At 55.8% G+C, this 6,939-nt stretch overlaps 1 pseudogene across 1 annotated transcript; it reads left to right on the forward strand.

Moving 5' to 3' along the window:
- Positions 1-291: 291 nt before the first annotated feature.
- On the forward strand, positions 292-920 carry LOC105531536 (annotated as a pseudogene). Its single transcript, XR_001004822.1, has one exon. The product of XR_001004822.1 is annotated as a 60S ribosomal protein L18a pseudogene (transcript).
- The last annotated feature ends 6,019 nt before the right edge of the window (positions 921-6,939 follow it).

Raw genomic sequence — 6,939 nt, forward strand, 5'->3', positions numbered from 1 at the left:
GTGGATCACGCCTGTAATCCCAGCACTTTGGGAGACCAAGGTGGGCGGATCAGAGGTCAGGAGTTTAACACCAGCCTGGCCAACCTGGTGAAACCCCGTCTCTACTAAAAATACAAAAACATTAGCTGGGCGTGGTGGCAGGTGCCTGTAATCCCAGCTACTCAGGAGGCTGAGGCAGAATTGCTTGAACCCGGACCCAGGAGGCGGAGGTTGCAGGGAGCCGAGATCGCTCCACTGTATTCCAGCCTGGGCTACAGAGCGAGACTCCGTCTCAAAAAAACAAAATTCTCGCTTTTGCGGGTGGCGGCGGGCGCGGAGAGGACGCCATGAAGGCTTCGGGCACCCTACGAGAGTACAAGGTGGTGGGTCGCTGCCTGCGCACCCCAAATGCCACACACCACCCCTCTACCGCATGCAAATCTTTGCGCCTAATCATGTCGTCGCCAAGTCCCGCTTCTGGTACTTCGTATCTCAGTTAAAGAAGATGAAGAAGTCTTCAGGGGAGACTGTCTACTGTGGGCAGGTGTTTGAGACGCGCCCCCTGCCGGTGAAGAACTTCGGCATCTGGCTGCGCTGTGACTCCCGGAGCGGCACCCACAACACGTACCGGGAGTACCGGAAGCTGACCACTGCGGGTGCTGTCACCCAGTGCTACCGAGATACGGGCGCTCGGCACCGCGCCCGGGCCCACTCCATTCAGATCATGAAGGTGGAGGAGATTGCAGCCAGCAAGTGCCGTCGGCCAGCTGTCAAGCAGTTCCACGACTCCAAGATCAAGTTCCCGCTGCCCCACCGGGTCCTGCGCCGTCAGCACAAGCCACGCTTCACCACCAAGAGGCCCAACACCTTCTAGGTGCAGGGCCTTCGCCCGGGTGTGCCCCAAATAACCTCAGAAACGTCCCGGTGGGAAAAAAAAAAAATTCTCTTGGAACTGTTCCGTGCCTGTCAACTGCATGGCGCTAGGGGGCGCTGCAGCACCACGGTGTTTTATAGTCATTACAACACTCGTCCAGCAGATGGCGGCAAAGTGTTGGGGAAAGAGGATGCCCTTTTGCCAATCCCCATATATTTTTCTGATTTTCGTTTGTATGGTATGCAAACATTTCCAATTCTCAAAATTTGGTCTCAGCTACCATTCTAACCATTTGAGGCTTACGCTTCTCTGTTTCCCGTCCACTCTGGGCCGAAGTCTTCCTGTCAGTGAAACAGGGATGTTTAAAGGAGTTTTCTTGGGCCCGTTTCCCAGAGCTGTCCTGACGACCCATTTGGGGCAGTTTCTCTCTTGTTGGGGCGTGGAGCTGCTCTTAAGGCCCTGCCTGCTGAATCCTCAAATAACGTGGTGGACACTCCCCTCCAGACCTCCTCTGTGGACCCAGGCTCTCCTCTCTCCTCTCTCAACCCCTTGGAGTTCCCACCTCTTCTGGGCCCCAAAGTCCTGTCTCTAACTCAAAGACAGTTAGTTATCTGTGTTAAAATAAAATCACACGGGCCCGACGCGGTGGCTCACGCCTGTAATCCACTGCGGGAGGCCGAGGCGGGTGGATCATTTAAGGCCAGGAGTTCGACACCAGCCTGGCCAACATGGAGAAATCCCATCTCTATTAAAAATACAAAAATTAGCCACGCGTGATGGCGCTTACCTGTAATCCCAGCTACTCGGGAGGCTAAGGCACGAGAATTGCTTGAATCCGGGAGGCAGAGGGGCAGTGAGCGGAGATCGTGCCTCTGCACTCCAGCCTGGGTGATAGAGCAAGACCCCGTCTCAAAAAGAAAAAAAAAAAAGTAACCTTTTCTGCGCTTGCTCGCTTTATTTTTCAGAGCTCTGATTGCCCCTGGTGCGCTCATTTGTTTCTCAATAGCACGCCGACTTGTCAGGGAGGTTAATAGAGTAAATTGGTGACACGGGCGTTGCAATCAGGAAGCGCTGAGAGTAGGAAGTCAGGTGGGCTCACGACTAGCAATGCAGGGAACTGCTCGCTCGTGAGGATTGGAGGAGCCACGTGGAAAATGCTGCTGCCCAGAGCCCAGGTGGCTGCGCTGGCCAGGCAGGAGCCCCTGGTTCGCAGCGGTGGCCGTCACTGCTGCTGCTGCCACCACGGCCCAAGTATCCCCTAGATGGCGTCCCCTTCCTCTGGCTTCCTCTCCCATAGCAACAGCAGTCCCTGCAGAGGACTCTGGAGTTGTGGTTGCGGGGTCCTACCCCGCAGGGGGCAGGTGGGCGTGGCGGGGAGAGGCAGTAGAGTCCCTCAAGGTCAGCTCTGACCTGTCCCCGAAGTGTTCCCGGCCCCAGCAACTGCTCAGTTATTTGTTGACTACTGACGGTCGATAGAAATCACCTGGACTGGGGAAGGCTGACCCCAGATGCGCCTACTGGGGAATGTGCTGGAAAGATATGCCCCCTGGAGGGAGTGCGCCCAGGGAGTGGGGAGGAGCGTTTGAGATCGAAAGAGTGGCCGCGTAAAGGCCCTGAGGTCTCGCAAGGAAGGGTCCTGGGGGTTCCCAGGTCCTGTTGTAGGTGCAAGAAACAGGAACCTCCTAGAGCGAGCATGCGGAGGGGAGGCAGTGGGTATGCCTCCTAGATGAAGACGAAATCCATGCATTAGGGAGTGAGGCCTGCTGGGGACAAAAGTCTGGCAGGCAGGGCCCGAGGAGGGTCGGGGCAGGAGAGGGTTTGCAGTCATCGGAAACGGGGCGGCCTGGAAAACCCTCACTGAGAAGGTGCCAAGTAAGCAAAGACCCGAAGCAGGTGAGGGGCCAGCAGATGCCTGGGGGAAGCGCATGATGGGAGATGCAGGAAGAGCCAGGTTAAAAGCCCCAAGTGGGTGTGATAATAGGGGGTTATTAATGTGTGACTACTGCCCCTCCCGTGCCAGGCTCGGTGCTGGCGTAGGGGAGGCAGTGGCGCCAAAGAAGGCCACCTGCCTCCATGGTGGTCGCTGTCGGGTTGGATTCCCACGTGCCTGGAGTTTTAAAGTGAGGCAGCCTGGAAATGAACTTGCAGAGTTCGCTGGGGCGCCTGGGGGAGGTTCGGCCGCGTAGACTTTCAAAGAGCGGGCCCGGGCAGGGATCTGGATCCTGAACCCCGCTGATCCCGGAGCCAGCTCAGAGACAGGGCGCCCTAAAACTCCTAGGGATATGACCAGCTGCTGGAGGGAGGGAGAAGTCTGGCTTCCGGGGACAGAAAACGACACTCTCTACCCCCATCCGGTTCCCCAGACCCGGTTTCCACCGAGGCCCCGCCCTCCCCAGCGCAGTCTCCGCCCCTTGCATAGGAGGCCACATCTCCTACATCTAGATATGCAGAGAACATGTCAACGCGCAGGAACTGCAGCGCCCCATTTAACCACCAAGAGGCGCTCCAGGGCCGCTGGTAAAAATCGTGCGGGAAGAGATGGCTGGAGGCCAGGAGTTCAAGACCGGCCTGAGCAAAATACTGACCCACCCTCAACCCCCGCTCCCCGCCTCTCGTCTATACAACAATAAATACAAATAAATAAATAAAATAAACAAATAAATATTAAATCGTGCTGGCGATGGTTTTTCTCGAGCACTGGAAATGCCGAAGTTTTCCCTGGCCTTTCAACGCTAGACTGCAGAAAGCAGCAGGACAGCGGTTCTCAAAGTCAGGTCCTGGACCAGATGCGTCAACGTCTCCTGGGAACTAGATACACATTATCCAGCCCACCCGAGACCTACAGAACCCCTTTGGGCCAGGAGCCCAGAAAGCTGAGTTTTCAAAGGACCCCCCCAGGCACCTGCGATACGGGACCAGCTTGAGAAACGCTCCGGAATCACAGTCTGAGACCCCAGCTGTGGGGTCTGATGGTCTCTAGGATCCCTAGGGTCGCGGTTGTCAGCCCCGGCTGCCCATTGCTGGGAATCACCTGGGAAGCTTTAGGGACTGTTGCTGCCCCAGCGGTGCTCTGCACCATCCCGAGATTCCAAGAGTGGCTCCTGTGTGCATGCTGGACAAGGGCTCTGGGCCATTCCAGGGGCAGCCCGGGCGGGGACTGCTACCCTAGGGTCTCTGTCAAGGCCAGCATGTGCAGTGAATAACTGGCCGCCGCTGATATGTAGCAGGAATAAGACGAGATGATGTCTCCTAGGGTTGATTTGAGCACGAACACATCACACCCTTTTCAGTACCCTGAGCAATGCTGGAAGGAAAGCTCTGCTATGATCCCCCTTTCCCATGAGGACATGGAGGCACAGAGAGGTCAAGTAACCAGCCCAAGGTCACACAGCTTGCAAGGGGCGGTGCTGGGGCAGCCAGGCAGCCGAGCTCCAAATTTCTCTTCACCCAGTACCCAACCATTTCCTCTTCTCCTGTCACACCCTGTGGGCCTGGGAGGGGGACTCAGAAATCAGAAATCCTTCCACCCCCGTGTCTTTTGTTTGTTTGACAGAATCTCGCTCTGTCGCCTAGGCTGGAGTGCAGTGGTGCAATCTCGGCTCACTGCAACCTCCGCCTCCTGGGTTCAAGCAATTCTCATGCCTCAGCCTCCCAGGTAGCTGGGATTACAAGCACCTGCCACCACGCCCAGCTAATTTTTGTATTTATAGTACAGACGGGTTTTCGCCATGTTGGCCAGGCTGGTCTCAAACTCCTGACCTCAGGTGATCTGCCCATCTCGACCCCCCAAAGTGCTGGGATTACAGGAGTGAGCCACTGTACCCAGCCCCTCTACCCCCATGTCTTAGAGTGGCATCCCTCCCCTCCATGTCTGTGTTCTGGAATCACCTGTGGCCTCTTATTTTCCTTTTTGGTGACAATGAGGAGCAGCTGGACTGGTCCAGACGAAGGTGGATTCAGAACCCAACCTCTGGTTTTTTGGGCTTCCTCTTGGAAACCTTTGTGCATTTGAAACCACACCCCCAGAGGCATCAAGGGACTGACTGGCCCTGCAGACGCTGTTTCAAGGCCCCTGGGATGAAATCTAATACTGAACACCCTGTTCTGTCTCAGTTACTAGAGGGCTCCCCCCACCTCTGGGGCCTCCCCGAATGCTCGCGGTGGGGATGCTGGGAACAGGAGTTCAGAAAACGTTGTGTTCATTCGAGGGGGAACAAATTTTGACTCAGTGGGGGACAGACTTGCCCAAAGCCTCAAGGCCACCCAGAAAGGCTATGCAAATAAGACCCAGGGATGGCCGGGTATACAAATAAGACTCAGGAGGCGTGAGAATCGCTTGAACCAGGAGGCAGAGGATACAGTGAACTGAGATCGTGCCACTGCACTCCAGCCCGGGTGATGGAGACTCTGTCTAAAACAAACAAACCCAGGGAGACGGTGTGAAACTGTTTTTTTGTTTGTTTGTTTTTGTTTTGTTTTGTTTTTTGAGTCAGGGTTTCACTCTTGTTGCCCAGGTTGGAGTGCAATAGCGCAATCTCAGCTCACCACGACCTCCACCTCCCGGGTTCAGGCGATTCTCCTCCTACCTCAGCCCTGAGTAGCCGGGATTACAGGCATGCACCATCACGCCCAGCTAATTTTTTGTATTTTTAGAACGGACAGGGTTTCATCATGTTGGCCAGGCTGGTCTCGAACTCCTGACTTCAGGTGATCCACCCACCTCGGCCTCCCAAAATGCTGGGATTACAGGTGTGAGCCCCCACACCCGGGTGTGAGACTGTTTCTGCAAGCATCTGTCTGTGACTGACTGGCGTTTGAGTTTCTGTGTGATAACATGTGAGTGTGCCCATGTGGCTGAGGGGATCAAAGTGTCCAATGGCATCTAGCAGTGTGTGACGTGTCCTGAGTGAGTGAACACGTTGGCATTTGCAAGTACGGCAGTGTTTGCGTGAATGGGTCTGTGGGTGTGTGGGGGTCGCCTTCCCGGAGCAGTGGATCTGTGTGCCTCTGTGAGTACGTGTGTGCGCTACACGTGTGTGTCCGTGTCTGTGTCTATGTATGGGCAGGTTCATCATAATGTCTGTTGGTGAATGTGGTCTGCCAGTGGTGCCTGTGTGTGTACATGTGTCTGTGATATGTGCTGTGCCTGCGTGCCTGGGTCCGACTGTGCATGTGTATATGTGTGTGTACACACGTGTGTGGCAGTGAGAGGGACTGGCCCAGTGTTGCTTGATGTCTGTGAAATCCACACAACTCCATGTTAAATCCATCTTGCCACTTGTTTGGGGTCCACACCGCTTTCCTTCTCATAGGCCCCCCGCTGTTCCCCGGAGACAGCCCACAGCTCTGGGCGCTGCAGGGCGGAGGAGCAGAGAAACTCACTCTGAGTCTTCATTTCCTGCGTTCTGCTGTTTGCTCCTCCGCTCTCCAAATCCCTCCGAGCATCTGTCTCTGCTGTTCTTTTACCTTCTAGCTCCTCAGGCAGGCCAGGTCCCCGTGGTCACGTACCTCTGCCCTCTGAGGTGGGCAGCAGCAAAGGACAGCCTCCCTCCCCACCACCAACCAGAACCTTCCCACCCAGCCTCTCCGCCTCCCTGCACCTGCAAAGCCTCCCCTCCAGGTGAGGTCCACAGCTTGTATTTTCCCCAGGGCCTCATTCTTGCCAGGCTGTGAGCCGTGGACTACACGGCCAAGTATCCACCACCATGCACAAAAGGGCTCTAGCAAGGCCATGCAGCACGCCAGGCAGCAAGCAGCACCAGCAGTAACCACTCCACTCAGAAAAGAGCTGGGGTGGGGCGCAGTGGCTCACTCCCATCATCCCAGTGCTCTCGGAAGCCGAGGCCAGAGGATCGCTTGATCCCAAGAGTGCAAGTGAGCCGTGATTGCAATACCGCACTCCAGCCTGGGTGACAGAGCCAGACACTGCCTTGAAAGAAAGAAAAGAGAGAGAGAGAAAGAGAAAGGAGAGAAAGAGAGAGAGACAGAAAGAAAGAAAAGAGAAAGAGAGAGAGAGAGGGAGAGAGGGAGGGAGGGAGGGAAGGAGGAAGGAAGGAAGGAAGGAAGGAAGGAAGGAAGGAAGGAAG

Source organism: Mandrillus leucophaeus, unplaced genomic scaffold (assembly GCF_000951045.1).
Source record: "Mandrillus leucophaeus isolate KB7577 unplaced genomic scaffold, Mleu.le_1.0 Scaffold120, whole genome shotgun sequence".
NCBI lineage: Eukaryota > Metazoa > Chordata > Mammalia > Primates > Cercopithecidae > Mandrillus > Mandrillus leucophaeus.